This window comes from Euprymna scolopes, chromosome 19 (assembly GCF_053919585.1).
Source record: "Euprymna scolopes isolate OS-2025 chromosome 19, ASM5391958v1, whole genome shotgun sequence".
NCBI classification, from domain to species: Eukaryota; Metazoa; Mollusca; class Cephalopoda; order Sepiida; family Sepiolidae; genus Euprymna; species Euprymna scolopes.
In genome coordinates this window covers 36,634,498-36,653,731 of record NC_136500.1, presented here as the reverse complement: position 1 = coordinate 36,653,731, position 19,234 = coordinate 36,634,498, and the positions used below count along the sequence as shown (strand labels likewise).

The following is a 19,234-nucleotide window of genomic DNA, read 5'->3' as shown; positions in this document are numbered from 1 at the left end:
GTGTTTCCCGGTTGAATGCAATATAGTAGCCTTCAAATCCAATGTAAACAAGTTCTTGTTGAGCCGTTCTCATAAATAATCAAATTCTACCCACTTTACACCATTAACGATTACTACACTATCACTTTACATTCATTAACCCTTATCCTCAAGTGTCCTTCCTTTGGGCCTTGATAAGTGGTGACTCCCAAGTAAAAAAATAAACAAAAAAAACATGAGAAACGTCACTGTATTGTGAGACTCTTGTCCTAATCGTGAAAGTTGGGAGGTCTGCTTTCATTGTACTTGATCAGAATTAACCAGCCACTTAGAACGTATCTTAGTCCCCATCAGCTGTTCTTTCACTTGTATAGTCACCCGTCCTGACGCATGTTTTGTTTTGTTTCATAATCCGATGACATGTGGAAAGCGTCGTTGGTTGCCAAGCAACATGGCCGCCATCTTGTGATGACGAGAATCTCGCGAGATCTAAGACTCGGTGGTATGTGCTGTCATGGCCGTCTATGTTGGCGGCGTACTTTCGCCTTTCCTTATATCTTTTCTCTTGATTACTTATCCCCTGTTGCATCTCTGCCCCCTGCCTAGCTAGCCTCATCAAACCACAACTAAAGGTACATCTACACGCTGTTTAGCTCTTATGTCAACCAGACTGATGTTAAGCAGCTCCTCTTTATTTTTTGTCTAGATGAAAGACAAGAGAAAACACACACAGCACAACAACAAACCAATCCCAAGCTTATATACCATGTAACAAGGTAGGCGGCGGTCTAAGTGTGAAATATATGTATATTTCATTAATAATTAATATTACACCGGCATCTTATGGTTGATATTAAATCGAAAACTGAAATTTAATTACTATACTCTTCTCTTTTTTTTCACAAGAATTTTATTTTTTTCTGTTTCCGTTTGTGCTTTTTTTTTTGTTTTTCGTGTACATACATAGTTCATTTTTTTTTTCTTTTTTTAACTAATCAATTCGACCGGTGACTTAGCTTATGATACACGTTTTTTTTTTCTCTTAAAATTTTCTAAACTGACATCTTGTCACTTTATTATTGTTTTCAACATCATATAAAATAAAATTAAAAAAAAAAAGAAATAAAAACAATAGGCTTACTTAACAAGATAAAAAAAATCTTCCAAGTGTATTTTTAAAATATTTAAACTACTGAAAAAACAAAACATCCGTAACGTGTAAAATTTAATTACTTTTTCTTCTACAATATACGTTGTCTTTCTTTATTTTTTTAAGTGTCGATTTGCAGCACAATCAAATAAATAACAATCGAAGTTTAATTACATAAGAACGAGAAAAAAGGACCCGCCCCCAGTTTTTAGTTTCATTTAAAGTATTTTTCTACTTCTCTCTACCCACCTTGTAAACTCTGACTACTGCACGTATACTTTACTCACTAAGGCCTTTTACTGTCATGTAACATCTTAAAGGTAAGTGTGGAAAAAAATCACAACTATTGTCTTTTTATGTAATTATTGTTGTACGTTGTTCATGACTAGTCTTTCAGCTTTTCTTGCTATATTTACTTCCTGTAGTGTGTCGGTACAACTTCCTTGCATTTATTATTTTTCATTAATAAGCTGGACGTTTTCATTAATGTTACAAGTTTTTTTTTTTTTTTTTAGATGCTTTTATAGAATACGTGCTGAAATAACGTTATTTAGAAATCAATTCTTAACATAGGTGGAGTGTTTTTTTTTTTTTTTTTTTTTTAACTATTCTTCACTTTCACCTAACGATTTAATAAACAAGACAACGTAAAAATTAAATTTAACTTGAAAATTTTATTTAAGAAAACAAACAAACGAAAAAAAAAAAAAAAAACACGCCATATTCTCCGTTGGAACTGTTTACTCTTTTGACTCCCAATGTTTCGTCTGCTAAAATTTTGGTATTTATTGATCCGTGCTGAAATGATAACGTTATTTAAAAAGCCATTCTTAACATGGGGAGGGTATTTTGTACCTATTCTGTACTTTAACCTTACAATTGAATAAAAAAAATGTCATAAAACTTTAATTAAACTTGGAAATACGATTAAAAAATAGAGTGGTGGTGGATCAGTAAGTGCATTTAGCACCACAAAAAGATATCGTAAAACTTGAAGAGCCGTTTGAATACATTGATTTAAATTTAAATTGAAAAAAAAAAACAAAAACATATCAAAACTTTAATTAAACTTGGAAATACAATTTTAAAAATAGCGCGGATCAGTAAGTACATTACTGCTAGTGCTGCAATCTGCGGGTTTGTATTACTGTACACATAGATTCGAAAAAGTTGTCAAAAAACAAATATATAACAAATAAATGTTATCAAAGGCAAGATAAGTTACTTTTCTACCAAACTGGATATAATTTTCGTGTTTTTATTCAATGTAACATGTTTATTCAGCTCGAAAAACATGCAGGGTTTACCGATGTATTGGAAAATTCAAAATGGCGTCCGACTCTCTCTTAAACACGGTAAGTTCGGGAAAAGGTGTTATAAATAATAAACTAGACAAAATACTGTTAGAAATTCGCTCAATATATATTACCGTGACATAGCTTGACATATATTCGGTGTTTTTTTAATAGTATTTTGTCTAGTTTATTATTTATAACACCTTTTCTCGAACTTACCATGTTTAAGAGAGAGTCGGACGCAATTTTGAATTGTCCAATACATCGGTAAACACTGCATGTTTTTCGAGCTGAATAAATGTTACATTGAATAAAAACACAAAAAATATATCCAGTTTGGTAGAAAAGTAACTTATCTTGCCTTTGATAACATTTATTTGTTATATATTTGTTTTTTGACAACTTTTTCGAATCTGTGTACAGTAATACAAACCCCAATCTGCATTAGCACCAGAATTTCTGTTTACATTTGATGGATGGGCGGGGTGGGTGTTGTGTCGGCCGCCATATTTACAAAAAAAAAAAAAAAAAACAAATTCCCGGTAACATAAGTGACTAAGCATCAAAATTGTTTTTGTTTTCATTTTGTTAAATCCGGCTAAAAAAAAAAAAAAAACCCAAAACAACAAAATAATCTGAAAATCGACAAGTTCAAGCCAAATTGATTTTATTTTTTTTTATGTTTGAATAAAAAATAATTATTAAAAAAAAAAGTGTTCTTTCTCGTCGAGTAGGTTTTTTTATTCAAGAAAATAAAAGGTATTCATAAAGGTTTTTGTTTATCGCCACAAGTGCTAACTGCTAATCTTAACTTGCACCAATTTTCCTGCTAATAATTAGCTATAACTATGATCTCCGCTCCGGCCAAAAAATATACCCCCCCCCCCAAAAAAAAAACACTAACAAACAAAAAAATACCCATAAAAACAAAAAAAAAAACATGGCTAAAGAAAATCCATAAAAAATAAATAAAAATACGACCCCCAAAAATATTCATAAAAAACATAACAAAATAATCCGAAAAGCACAAAGTTCAAGCCAAAATAAATAATAAAAAAAAAGGCCACACGCGCCAAACTTCTTTCCTTTTCGGAATAATGGACGCTCCCTTGAACGAAACTGCGTACAACATCGGAGCCGATGGCCTTTAAAGAAATTTTTAAAATTTCTATATATATATATATATATATATATTTTTTTTTTTTGTGGTTTCGTTTCATGCTTGATGGCTTGTTCCGTATTTGCATCAACTGTGTCCATTTTTCGCGTCTTGATTTTGGGAGCGCAATAAGAGCTTGCTGTAATTAATTTTTTTTTTTTAACTAAGAAAATTTGTATTACTATGCATATAGATTCGAAAAAGTTGTCAAAAAACAAATATATAACAAATAAATGTTATCAAAGGCAAGATAAATTACTTTTCTACCAAACTGGATATAATTTTGGTGTTTTTATTCAATTTAACATGTTTATTCAGCTCGAAAAGCATACAGTGTTTACCGATGTATTGGAAAATTCAAAATGGCGGCCGACTCTCTCTTTAACACGGTAAGTTCGGGAAAAGGTGTTATAAATAATAAACTAGACAAAATACTATTAAAAACCACCGAATATATGTCAAGTTATGTCACGGTAACATATATTGAGCGAATTTCTAACAGTATTTTGTCTAGTTTATTATTTATTACACCTTTTTCCAAACTTACCGTGTTAAAGAGAGAGTCGGCCGCCATTTTGAATTTTCCAATACATTATACATCGGTAAACACTGTATGCTTTTCGAGCTGAATAAACATGTTAAATTGAATAAAAACACCAAAATTATATCCAGTTTGGTAGAAAAGTAACTAATCTTGCCTTTGATAACATTTATTTGTTATATATTTGTTTTTTGACAACTTTTTCGAATTTGTGTACAGTAATACAAACCCATTCTTTATTTAATGTAAAACGTTTAATCGGTTCGGAAAACATGCAGGCAGTGTTTATCGGTATATTTGAAAAAGACAGATGGCGGCTAGCTCGCTGTTGGATACGTTAAGCTTGGGAAAATGAGTCCAAACTAAAAAAAATTATTGAAAACTTGATAATCAATTCACCAATACTAGTGCAGAGAGTGATCCGGACGTAAATAATAACGTTATTATTTAAAAAGCCGTTCTTAACATGGGGAGGGTGTTTAGTACCTATTCTATACTTCAACCTTACAATGAATAATGAAAGAAAACTGGTTTGTTACACATAGATTCGAAAAAGTTGTCAAAAAACAAATATATAACAAATAAATGTTATCAAAGGCAAGATATGTTACTTTTCTACCAAACTGGATATATTTTTCGTGTTTTTATTCAATGTAACATGTTTATTCAGCTCGAAAACCATACAGTGTTTACCGATGTATTGGAAAATTCAACATGGCGTCTGACTCTCTCTTTAACACGGTAAGTTTGGGAAAAAGTGTTATAAATAAAAAACTGGATAAAATACTGTTAAAAACCCGTTCAATATGTTACCGTGACATAGGTTGACATATATTCGGCGGGGTTTTAATAGTATTTTGTCTAATTTTTTATTTATAACACCTTTTCCCAAACTTACCGTGTTAAAGAGGGAGTGAGGCGCCATCTTTAATTTTCCAATACATCGGTAAACATCGTATGTTTTTCGAGCTGAATAAACATGTTACATTGAATAAAAACACTAAAAACATATCCAAGGCAGAAAAGTAACTTATCTTGCCTTTGATAACATTTATTTGTTATATATTTGTTTTTGACAACTTTTTCGAATCTGTGTACAGTAATACAAACCCAGCACCTCACTTCAAAACAAGAAATAAAACAAAATGGTGGTAGAAACCCACCCAATAAATGTCACCGTAACATTTACTGGGTGGATTTCTGACAGCATTTTGTTTTATTTCTTATTTTAAAGTGATTATCAAGTCTTCAAAGTTATCGCGGCCATCTTGTTCGCCGGCAGCCTTCAACATTACTCGTTTATTTATTTGCCGGAATATAAAAAAATTACATTAGCAACAAATTAGGCATAAAGCCATTAAAAAATGTCGGGAATATAAATGTTGCTCCTAGCCCGAATCCATGGAATGCGATTTTGCGATTTTCGTATTCAGCATAGTCGAAAGGTGTCATTTATTAAATGTCATTTAAAAGAAAATTGTGGAGATGGACCTAATCTAAAAAAATACCTTCATGTCCCAATAAAATTGTTTGAAATTATCAAATTTGTAAACCTTGATTGATTTGGGTTTCGTTTATTGATAAGACAACAGTGGTTTTGGTTTATTGCAGAAAAGCTACTTTTATTATTATTATTATTTTTTTTTTATTAAAGTTTGATCAGCATATAAACATAGTTATTATTAAATAAATCACATTCGCCTAAATAAGACATGACAGTAAATTTATAAAATATCTCTAATCTGGTGTTTTATCATTTACTGGCATTTCAGCCCGGCGTTGCCCGGGTGTTTATGCTGTGTTTTGACTGTTGAACAAAAAGAAAAAAAGTGGTAGTAGGAAGGCAAGCTCGAACCCGTACCGCGAAGGAGGAAAAGACTGGAAAAAAAACGGAAGTGACGTAGGTTTAAATTAAGGCTAGACAATCGAAAAGAGGGGATGACTTTCGAAAATATCGGCGAAAAAAGCGACCCATCCCTGTTGAAAAGTGCCCAGTTGAGGGTGAAGAAATTAATGTTTTTGGCCAATTTTTCGGTATTTGTCGTCTGAGCTTCAAAACGATACTGATCTTGTGAAAATCCGTCGCCTCTGTTGAAAGTTTTAGGCAGACATGCAATGCATACATACATACATACATACATATATACATACATACATACATACATACATATATACATACATACATACACACATTTATATATTGGTAGCTCAAATTTTCGACCCAAACCGATTAAAAAGCTTGCCCTATCTCTGAATACTCTTTATGTCAAATGTTTAGACCAGAAATTGTCTGAGTAATTTGGTAGAGACCGCAGAGAGCAAAAGTCAATTTTTTTAAAACTTTGAACCCTATTATGATCCTTTAACATTTATTGTTTTGGGCTCAAATCAAATTATTAAGTTAGATTCATGTCCAAGGAACCTATATCTAAAATTTCAATTGTTTATACCCAAAATTGGCGGAGAAGTTTGGTAGAGTTCTCAAAGGTCAAATGGTTGAACTTTGACCTCTTAACAGCCAAATTTCTGGCCGAAAATGGATTACAAAGATTTCCCCAAATCTCGTTACACTGTATATCAAATTTTAAGTCTGTAGACTGAAAATTGACAGTTATTGCATAGGGAAATGTACAGACAGACACACAAACACTTTCGCTTTTATAGATATAAAGATTTTATTTATTGTGACTTTAACCATAACCAGCTAGGCGAGAGTGATTGTATAACATTACTGAAATGATTTCTTATTCCCCAACTTAAAGGCTTCCTAGGTGCTTTGCAACGTCATTATTTTAAAAGGATTAAAAAAGAATCTGACACTGTTTACTTGGTAAACTTCTACCTTCAAAAGTAATTTTTATCCTTTCAGCGGTTATTCACCGAACTAGGAAGTAATTTCTGTCTATAATTAAAGTTTTATAGGCAAAAGTCAAATAAGTAATTTTCATTCACTTGTGATAAGCCAAAGAAAGCATTTCTCGGTGGAGTCACTATTCTAAAAAAGAATTCTTATAATATCAATGATTTTTTGAAAGCTTAATTCGTGATCTGTTACTAATATTATTGAAAAGCAATAACGTCCAAACAAAACATGACGTTGTCTTTTTGTCTATTGTTTAAAAATTAGCTTAAAAACAAAACACTAACAGATTTCGTATACATTTTCTTTTTAGGATATTTATTTCCTAAATTATTTTTGCTTGCTTTTATTCCTATCAAATTAATTTGAATATTTTTGTGTAGTGAGTGAGTGACGTTTACCGTAATATAGCAGTTGCTTGTTTGTTTGTTTTTTGTTTGTTTTGTTTTTCGCCAACAATGACATGGTGCTTTTTTTTTTTTTTAAAGACTAGTTTATTCGTTTTGATACAAAACCAAGCAAAAAAAAAAAAAAAAAAAAAAAATTATAATGAAAACGTTAGACTTGCACAGATTAATAATAACAAAAAAAAAAGAAGAAATTCTAGTTTTGTCATTAAGTCTGAAATGAATCAATGCTTTCTATACTACGCTATTTTTCTGCCTGCTACTAGTGCTATACTGCTATATTATGAGCAAATTTATTTTGTGCTTATATAAATCAGCCCCCATGGCGGCCTATATTGGCTAAAATCTGGTAACGAGTTTGATAACCGGAAGGGAAGACAACGATACCAAATGAAACCAGAGTTCACGAAACGAAAAACGGGGGAAAAGATTTATTTACATCGCGTTTTTTTTTTGTTTTTTTTTTTTTTACAGTTATATTGTTGCATTGTTTTTTTTTTAATATTTTATTTTTTCATTTTTTTTTTTTTTTCAGTAAAATATTTTTTTTTTTTTTGTAAATAAATCGTATTTCGTGCAGTAGTTTTATTTTTTCATTGCTTTGCTTTCGACATATTTCGATCTACGAAATTCTAATAAAATGCAATGTAAATAAATCAAATTTTGGTTTTCGTTTCAGGAACCCGGTTTCATTTTGTATAGACTTTCGGCCTTCGGGTTGTTGTTGTTGTAATTAATTTTACCAAGCCAATGTGGAGAGCCGCGAGGGCTGACAAACAGTAAACACCAACTAATTTTTCATGTCATAAAATACATTTGAACGATGTTGGTGCTTATTTAGAATTAAACCTATTTTCAAAACAAAATTACAGAAAATCTTTTTAAAAACCCTTCCGTCACGGAACGAACATGTCATATTCCAAAGAATCACACATTGTTTTTTGGGTATTATTATACAAACACCGTGACAGGGTTAGGGTTTAGGGTTAGGTTTAGGGTTAGGGTTAGGGGTAGGGTTAATTCGCTGTCACGGTGTTTGTATAGTTTTACCGTTTTTTGTTGTTAACTAAGAAAATCAAATGTTATGACGTGGACTCAATTCTAACCAGCAAGATCAAAATCAGCATTTTAATGTATACAATTTACTATTAAGATTGCAAAAAATTGCAAAAAAAAAAAAAAAAAAAAAAAAAAGATTCACTATACAGCTACTTGATTTTGAAATATATTTTCGTTTCGTAACATCGTAAAGATTTGTTTGTATATTATCACAGTTTTTTTTTTTTTTTTTACTTGGAGGGTAGGGTCACCCACCACTTATCAAGGCCCGGTGACTACTCAATGATAATGGTTAAGTAGACGGTGAGACAAAATCAGTCACGATGGAACTTCAACTTGGGTAGGCTTACACATCGACGACTAAGTAGGAATTTATTCACATTAGACTTGAAGACGACCGTGATTCTAAATAAGCACCCACGAGCACGTATTTATTTGCATATTTTATGATATGGAAAAATACTAGGCGCGAGCTCCCATATAGCTATCCATTTGGCGTGGTAAAATTAATTACAACAAGCGAAAGGCGATGACACAAAATGAAATCTAGGTTCCTGAAACGAAAAATCAAAATTTGATTTATTTACATTGCATTTTATATTTTGTAGATCGAAATATTATTCATGTTACAACAAAAAGAAACTAAAAATAAACTCATACCCCCCCCCTTACAGATGATCACGTGACCAGTCTTTTTATTCCTTCCCCATTTGCCATTCATACTTATTTACAGGTGGTATTATTGACATTAACAAAGTACAAACCCCTCCACACACACACGCGCGCGCGCACGCGCGACAACCTTTTGTCCTACAAGGATTCGAAACTTTAGCTTTTATGTCGCCTAAAAAGTTAAAATCTAGTCTAGTAACATGTAGTGTAATTTTTATGTAAAATTGACTCCCCCCTCGGCGAGTTTGGCTAAAGAACCTGATTGTATGTTTTCAGCGTCCCAAATTCTCTTGTCAATTTTTTTTTGTACTTTTAGAATTACATGATGGTTTAATAAGAATTGTAATTTTAAAAATAAAAATATTCATAAAGCTTTAATATTTATCTCTTTAAGAGAATGTTTTCTTTTTTCAATTTAACGTTACGTACTTATTAGTAAATTTTCTCTACCATATTTTTAAAAAGATTTTTACATATTAAACTTATCAAAATAAAGCACCAACTTTTCTGTTAAAATGGTTATCGTTAAGATTCGCATTCTCTTGTTTACAAATGCCCTGACTCGATGCAAATTTTAATCTGTAGCCAACAATGTAAAAACTGACTTTGACTAAGAGAACTTCTCATTAAACAAAATATCGTTGAAACTCACAAAAATTGAAGGTACTTGTACAGTTTAGTCAAGACATTAAAAAAATGAAAATATCGAAAAAAGTTATATTGTACGTATCTGTTTTGGACTGAAGATCTCCGAAAAAAATTTCATTTAATTTGATCGAGTAGTTTTTATTTTACAGCAGAAAAACACGTTGAAGTCAGCCATTACGAAATTTGTTGAACACGCCAAAGGGAGATAACTCAATGTAAAGCGCCGACACTCCCTCCCCATCTTTAATACTAGCATTTCTTCCTAAGAATCGAACCTTTTACTCGGTATCATAACAAATTATTTTTTCGCTGTAAAATAAAAACTACTTGATGAAATTAAGTGAAATTTTTTTTCAGAGAACTTCAGACTATAACGAGTACGTACAATATAACTTCTTTTTTTCCCAATATTTTCATTTTTTTAATGTCTTGACTAAACTGTATAAGCGCCAAATTGAAAAATAAAGCATCTCTTTGGAACTCACATGAAAGGTTATTTTGTTAATTTTTTTAATGATATGAAAAAAAATGTCATTTTACTATTAGAAAAAAAAAAACAAAAAAAAACTTGCATTAAAAAAGAAAACACAGGTTTGTTGTACAATCCACAGAGGGACGAAAAAGTGGTAAAAAATTCAAATATAACTTACCTGTAAAACATTTTAGTGTTTTACTGTTTTACTCACTTTAAAACGTTTAATCGGTTCGAAAAACATATACTGTCGAGCGATCAGTATGAACAAGAAACACGTGTCTGATTAATAAAAAATTTAACTTTCCTTTTGTGGACGTGACTTTAAAAAAATTAACGAGGCGGGATGGACTTGTAAACATTATTCAAAATGGCGACCAGTGAAGGAATGCACCGGAAAATATGTCTTAATAATATTAATAATAATAATTATTAATATAATTTGTTGCCGGCAAGTAGATTTTTATGATATTAAGTTAATTAAGTAGATTTCATGATATTAAGTTAATATCATGAAATCTACTTGCCGGCTACAAATTTAAATTTGTTCGAAACAGACCCGAATACCCCTTAGAATCAACATTTTAATGGCAAGTTTTCAGTTGGTCTTCCAGGCCACAAATACCTTTTTTGTATTTTTTTTTTTTTTTTTTTTAATTTATAGGGGCGGGGGCTACCAACTGGACTTAGAGTTGGTGGTATCTGTACGTAATGTTGCCAAGCTAATCAAAAACCTTGATTCCAGTAAAGCAACTGGCCCTGACAGTATCCCAATTATAGTACTCAAAAAACTTCAACCAGAACTAGCGCCCATGCTTACAAAACTATTTAAACGTTGTCTTAAGGAGAATAGCTTCCCATCACCCTGGAAAATCTCATCAGTATGCCCTGTATTTAAGAATTCAGGTGATCGCTCATCCCCCTCTCAGTACAGGCCAATAAGTCTCCTGTGCGTCATGAGTAAGTTGCTGAATCTATGTTAAATACAGAAGTAATCAACCATCTCAACAAAAATAACCTTCTTAGTGACACTCAATATGGTTTCCGTTCTGCTAGATCTACAGCAGATGTGCTTACAGTTATATCTCATAGGATTAGCAAATCTCTCGACGGAGGCAACCTTTCTAGGGCAATTGCTCTTGACATATCTAAGGCCTTTGATAGGGTATGGCATAAAGATTCACAAGATTTCTAGCTATGGTATAGCTGGAAATGTCTTAATTATTAAATCATTTCTTTCTGATAGGTTCATAAGAGTAGTAGTTGAGGGGCAAAAATCAGAAGCTCACAGTATTAATGCCGGTGTCCCTCAGGGGTCCATCCTGGGCCCAACTCTTTTCCTGATCTACATTAATAATCTTCCAAATGACATCCTTACATCATTTGTAGACATTTATGCTGACGACACTACCATTTATGGTAGCACATCTAAGACAGTAAACGACCAAGTTCTAATTCTCTCTCCTCTGATCTTGAGCACGTGGTGCAATGGGGAAAGGAGTGGCTGCTTACTTTTAATGCATCTAAAACCAAGCTTCTCTCTTTACATCATCAACATTCTGATCCACATCTGGCATCAATTGAAATGAATGGCTCTCGTCTTCAGGAGGCCTCAAGTTTTGACAAGCTTCTGGGCTTGACCGTTATTCCTGATCTTAAATGGAACACGTACATTAAATCTGTTGCCAAGGCCGCTGGAAAAATGGTGGGATCTTTGTATCGATTCAGTAGATATCTCACTGCTGATACAATTCTCTATCTATATAAAAGCCAGGTACGTCCAAGGATGGAATACTGTTGCCACATCTTGGCAGGAGCTGCTAGAAATGACTTGTCCTGCCTTGATAGAGTTCAAAATAGACTTTGTAGCCTCGTAGGAGATGTCCTTTTCTCTTCCTTGCAACCTCTCTCACAGAAGAGATGTTGTGAGTTTGTCTCTGATGTATCATTATTTTCATGGAAAGTGTTCGACTCAGTTTCAGTCTATGGTCCCCCCTCGCCAAACTTTCACAAGAAATACTCGTCTAGCTGAAAACACTATCAATAATTCCCCCCACTCTTTATCTGTGCTTAAACCTAAACGTAGATTCCATAAACAAAGCTTCTTTCTTAGAACTTCACACCTGTGGAATTGTCTTCTGTTTTCCTGCTTTCCAGCTGACTACAATATGGTTGTTTTCAAGTTTAACGTAAATAAGTTCTTGATGAGCCGTTCCATATAAGTTAACAAATTTACCGAATTTTCATTACTAAGGATTACTATATTGTCCAATTTCTACTGTACACTCTTTAACCCTTATCCTCGAGTGGCCTCTTGACCTTGATAATGTGGTGATGCCTGTGTAAAAAAAAAAAAAAATGTTCCATTGTGTGAAGGGGATGGGGGTAAAAAATTACAAATGGGGGTGTGTGCGAAGCCGATAATTGGTAAACGTATTTAAAGCAAAAGTAGTAGGAACCGAAATTGATTACTGTACACCCAATAACCCTTATCCTCGAGTGGCCTCCGGGCCTTGATAACTGGTGACTTCCTTGTAAATAAAAAAAAAAAAAATAAATAAATTTTTTTTTTTTTTTTTTTTTTTTTTTAATGATACTAATCAGAAGTGCGAGCGATCTGGAGAAAGTAGGTTTTCCAAATATGTCTACCCAATTTATCGTCTGCATACAACAGCTAAGTTCAGAATTTGTCGTTAAAACTCCGTAATTTCCATCAGATTCTTTATTGTCTATGTATAAGTACATTTTTTTTCTCGAGAGAGCTTCGGAATAGAAACCCCATCGTTTGTTTTACTATTTAAATTATTACTTTTTTAAATTTAAAATTGTTCAAAAACAATATTACCACCTTTTAAAGCATGATTATTTAAAATGTTTCAGAAAAAATATTTTTATGCAAATCCTATATATAATCTGAGGTGTTGTTTTCCAGAGCTTAAGTAACCAATGAAGTTTAACGAGGTTAATACAAGAGTGCTCAATACCGAAGTAGAGTACAAATACATTGAGGTAATTGTCAGAGTTGCTGCAAGGAAGATGGGCTCTCTTTACTGTGCTAGAAGGTTACTCACACCTGAGAATATCCTGTATCTCTACAAAGCCACTATTCACCCATGCATGGAATATTGCTGTCACATCTGGGCTGGTGCATCTGCTACTAGTATCTCGCTCTTAGATAGGGTTAAAAAAAGAGTTGCCAACCTAATAGGTCCCACACTGTCGACCAAACTCAAACCTCTGTCCTATCACCAAAATGTGGCATCCTTATGCCTGTTTTACAAATACTTTAATGGTGAGTGCTTGGATGAACTGAAAGCACTAGTACCCCCTCAACATAAATGCCCCCGACAAACCAGACAAGCAGCAAAATCCCACCCCTACATTCTAGAGATTGCTAGATGTTGTAAAATAGCTTCTTCCCTCGAACTGCAAGACTTTGGAATTCTCTCCCAAACTCCTGCTTCTCTGACTGTACTGGTATGCAGAACTTCAAGTGGAATGTAAACAAATATTTCACACTCTACTACCTACATAGTATCTTGGCAAATCTAGTCCAAATAGTAGCCTCTTATGAGTTAGTGGCACTGTGCCTTGTTTGGAGTGAATAAACAGTAAAAAAAAAAAAAAAAAAAAAATTATCTGAGTCATGCCAAAACAAATTTCATTCTAAATAATTTACTTGACTGAAATAGGAATTAACTAAATTTTGCCCTACACCCATCCTTTAAATAGAAAAAAAAATTCTATTTTTACATGTGATTAAATATCAGCATTATCAAAATATTTGTGAAAACTAGAATTTTTTAGCTAACATGGCATGTGAGTAAATCACTTTATTTTTTTTATCCAGAAAAAATAAATTTCTACTTTAATCACTCATATTTGAGCTCTTGGATTTTTGATTAGAATCCTTATATGTATATATATATATATATTTTTTTTTAATAAGAAAAAGTTGATTATTCTCTCATGATAGTTCTCTCTGATTACTGATAATATTAATTCTTCTGTGAAGATTAAAACTTCAAATAACTCATGAAGGTGGTAGCAGAGATAGATGACGTTTGTTTCATTAAATAATGACTTCCTGTTCCTCCCTCCACATACGCACTTAGTAACTTTCTCTTGATTTTTACGTTATTAATTGAAACTGATTAGAGTTGTTTAGGAAAACAGCTATTGCATTTTGTGCTGAGTTCTCTCTCCACACACACACACATAGAGGGCTGTGACCCCTAAGGTTGGGCAATTTGTTTTGATTTCAGATTTTTTTGTCATTGACTTCTCGCATCCCTGTGACAGGTAAGATATATAGAATAAAAGACAATCCCATTCTTACATTTATATCAACTTTATTAATCATCTTGGTTAAAATTTCATACCTGGCAAGTATACTCAGTGAACCAAGTGCAAGAGAGATACAAACAATTGTACTTAAAGGGACGGTCAGAATCTTGAAAAGATCTATTGGTTGGAATATATAGGATAACGGGTAAATGTTTGGCATCTGATAGGATGCTTCATCCCCAGCTTAAACAAACTGATAAAGAAATTAAATAATTAGTAAAATGTTAGTAATAGTGAATATGTCCAGGAGTCAGGACTCGCAAAAAGGTTAGCGAGTCTATAATATAAAAGATAAATGTCCTTTTTGTCGGGAACAGAGAATGGTTCATAACCAGAGAATGTTCTTAAGATAGTCCCTAAAGGTAAGCAATAGAGTTCATATGTGGTTTGTAAATATGCATTGCAATGGTATTGAAAATCGGATTACATGTGGCAGGTTAGTCATCTTAGATATTGAGACCTTCTTGTCAACACCGAGAGTTTGTGGCTCAGTGGATTTTAGTTTGCATCACAAGAGAGAAGTTTGGAATTCAAAAGTGACATAGATTGATTACACGGTTGGGCATTCTTGTGTTTAAAAAGAAAGTGTCAAGCACTCCCTTATCCTTTGAGATCAATTCTCTGCTCACATGAGAGATTGTTTCGGATTGGTCAAATCAAAATTAAATGTTTGTTCCAATCAATGTCCAGCTTGAAAGTCAACAAAATATTTCAACATCGTTAATAGTTGCTGTTTGGTCTGCTTGTAATAATACTGCTATAAATGTTATCCAAAATATTTACATCGTCACTCTACATTATTACATAAAGGATAAATGTTTATCTGCGATAATTTAATAGTTCACATGTAAAAACAAACTAGGTTAAAAGTTTGCCTCAAATATTTGAAAAGGAATTTTATTTCTGAAAACTGGTTGTTTCCTTATGAGGGTAGAATTTTGCACAAGATTGGTTTTTAATGTGAGCAAAGTTCTGCTCTCCAAAAAGGGGCACTCTAGATTTAAACAAAAATAAAAATGGCCTTAATATAGCAGACATTTTTTCCTTGATTGAAGACATTAAGGTTAAGAAAGGATTAGGTGTGTATCAAAGCAGATATTATACTTTGCTCCTAATCAAAAAGATGCTAAACCTTTTCGAAAGTAATACGTAACAAAAAATCATATACATTTACTTTTCCTGGTCTCTATCAATGATCTTCCAAATCATATCCTGAGATCATTTGTTGACATCAATGCAGACAACACAACTGTCTATGTCAGTACTTACATGAGCACTGATGATCAAGATCTTATTGATTCTCTCTCTTTGGATCTGAACATGTAAAGTAATAAACCACTTTTAACACTTAAAACTAAACTTCCCTTCTTTTGCCACCTAGACTTGGGTTCTTGTTTTGCCCCAATCAAAAGGAATAGTTCTCTTGAACCCTAGGACTGAATTTTATCCCAGATCTACATTGGAAAACATATCCAGTCTGTGCCTACGGTTAGATCATTCTACCGCTCCAGAAAGTACATGACTCTTCTGACTAAATAAGAGTCAGATACATCCTAAGATGGAGTACTGCTGCCACATCTGAGATTTCACTGAAGAGCATCCTTCCTTGCTTTGACAGAATGCAAAATCAACTTTGCAATCTAGTGAGACGACCTCTTTCCTACAGCTCCTTACTCACAGGAGAAACTATGCTAGTCTTTTTCTACTCTATTGTTATTGCCATGGAAGGTGCTCGACTGAACTTTAATCTGTTTTCTCCTTGTAAGACATTCACAACAAGAACTCTCCTAACTTCCACAATGGAAAAACGGACTTTCTGTTCTCTTTCCATGTGCTTAGTCAAGCAGAATTTCTATGAATAGAATATATTTGCCAGGGATTCCCACGTGTAAAACACATTACTGTAGGACTCCTTCCCTACAGAGTACAACATGGTATTCCACAAATTCAATATTAACAAACACTGACCATAAACAAACTAAAGTAATTAAACTTCGTTCATGTTGTTGGTGTTTGAGAAAGATTCTATTTTAATTATTCTAATTAACCATAATTTTTGATTCATTGACCAAATCAACCATCTCTCTCTTAGTATCTATTTCTCTCACCTTCTCAATTACACCATTCTAATTTTTCTTAACGTCTCTGAGATTTTGAGAGAAAGGGTGACTTACAATGTGGTCCTCTGATTTACATAGTGTCTCACAACATAAACCTGCTTGTAAATTGGATGGCAAAATGATAAGTCTCTTGATTTCTATATAAGAATAAAGAATAATACTTCTTTACAATAAGAATAACTATAATGATAAGTAAAGACACTTATTTTTAGTCATGTAGAAGGTCTCAATTTTTTTGTTTAAATTTTCTTATTTGGTTTTTGCTGGGTATAGGGTATCCTACCCGATGCCAGCCATTCACCTGTTATTTCATACATTCCAACCAAGATCTTTTGAGGATTCTAACTGTCCTTTTAATTGTTTGGATTTCTCTTGCACTTGGTTCACTTGGTATATTTGCCAGGTATTTAAAAATTTGTTTCTGTTTTCTTGAGTCCGGTTACTCCTATTCCTATAATTATTGGAATGATGGAAATCTTCCTAAAATACCATACATAAGACCTTGGTATTTTATCTTCTCCCTCTCAGATCTGTCTAATGCAGCATCATTAGGTACACTGACCTTCGGGTTAGGGTTGCTACATTTCCCCTCTTATCCCATATCACTATATCAGGTTTTATCGCTCTACTTTCTAGGTACGTAGCTGTCGAGATCAAGGTTGGATTTTTTGATCTTATAAATCTTTGATTCCAACCTTGATTGCCCCCCCCCTTCGAGGTCCATGGTGCAGTGGATAAAGGCATTGAGTCTCTATGGTTCCAGGTGAACATTGTCTGAAGAGAGCAGTTTCAATCCTACACAAAGCAGGCCAAAGAATTAGTTGGCCAAAATTGTTGAAACAACAACTATGAAGATGAGGATAACAGTCTGAAAAAAAAAAAAAAAAATGCACAAATTACTCATCTCGAAGGATTGCAATGAAAATAATATATCATGGAAGAAGTTGAAGCATAAAATGTTGGAGATAGATGAAAAGTCCCTTAAACTCCAACCCCTGTCCATCATAGTGATGTTGCATCTCTGTACTTGTTTTACAAGTGCTTTAATGGAATGTACTCCGAACTCATAGCACTGGTGTCCCCTCAACGTAGATACCATCGACTGACAAGCAACAAAATCCTAAGTCTTCACTGTAGAGGTCTTCCGATGCCAGAGAACTTTCTACTCTCCAAATTTCTTCTTTTGAACTGTTAGACTTTGGAAACCTTCCCCTCCTCTCTGTATCCCATTTCTCTGATTATACTAACATGCAGAAATTTAAGTGTAATGTGAACAGACACCTAGCTGTTCAACTCCCTTTTAAGAGTTTTTCTGTAATCATGGACCCTAATACACAGTAGCCTCTTATGTTTCAGTGGCAATTTGCCTTATTTAGGATAAATATGAGTTAAAACAACATAGGGTGAGATGGAGGTGAAATGAGAATGTTGAGAAATGTATGAAATAAAAGTGGAAACAAAGGAGTCTGGAGAGAGAGGGTTTAATTTATATAAATAAAACAGATGAGTGTGTCTGTGTGAAAATATTTAACCGATAAATTCTTAAATTATTGGTCACATAACACTGAAATTAAACAAGAAATAATAATCGTACACCAACGATGGTTTATAACAAATAGAATCTTTGGATGGATGGATAACATGTGCACAAATGTGTCGGCAAGTTGAAAGGCAAAATGTTCATTTAAACTTGGCCGACATATTTCTATTACTTTTGTGCATGAGTAGATTCATTCTTAGCTTGAAGTGATTTCATTTTAAATCTTTCTTACCTATTTGTTGATAACTCAAGTAGTAGGGAATGTGACTGTCGTGCTAGATTTCGATTGTAGCTGATGGTATTCAATTAAGTTTTTAAAAAAAATTTTTGAAATCAATATTTTTTATATATACAGGGCATGTCAAATTATTAACGAGATAACATTTTTTTTACCAGTTTCAGAAACTTATCAGTATCAAAAGCTTCGGAAACGTTGGCAATGCTGACCTGCGCATACTGTGAAATTTTTGTACTGTTCCGTGCAGTATAAACAACTTGCCATCATAATTGCTGAATCCATGGTATTTGAGGTGTGTCAAATTATTAACAAGGCAGTTTGTTTCATCAATAAAATGGGCCGTAAAGGTGGTTTGAGTAGTTCTGAAGAGTACTATTGCAGAACAGCTAGCAAAAGGTAAAACTATCCTTGAAATATTGAAAATGATAGGAAAGTACCACCAAACTGTGAAGAACTTTGTCAAGGACCCTACAAAGAGAGCTGATAAAGGTAAATCTAGAGTTGTTTCACGCCGTTCTTTACTCCAAATTAAAAGTGAAGTTAAGAATTCTGGGCAGACAAGTCAAAGTTTTTGACCAAGCCGGATTGAAGAATGTCTCACAAAGTCCTCGATGTTGCCTTCTGAAAGAAGTGGCAAAGTCTGTTAAGCCTGGTACAAAGCCTCCATTTAAGCAGCATCACATACAAAACCGAGTGAAATAGGCAGAGGACAACATGTAAACAGATTTTTCCAAAGTTTTGTTCACG

General features: G+C 33.2%; 1 protein-coding gene across 4 annotated transcripts in view; it reads left to right on the top strand.

Moving 5' to 3' along the window:
* The first annotated feature begins 314 nt into the window (after positions 1-314).
* Positions 315-19,234, top strand: part of LOC145303528 (dnaJ homolog subfamily C member 13-like) — a 328,576-nt gene continuing 309,656 nt past the window's right edge. The window contains exons 1-2 of one of the 4 annotated variants that reach the window (XM_080144981.1): positions 471-755; positions 1,256-1,449. The gene's annotated coding sequence lies outside the window, so the exon portion shown is untranslated. Of the gene's footprint in view, positions 756-1,255; positions 1,450-19,234 lie in introns of all 4 variants that reach the window. The other 3 variants (XM_080144982.1, XM_080144980.1, XM_080144983.1) reach the window with 3 other exon arrangements.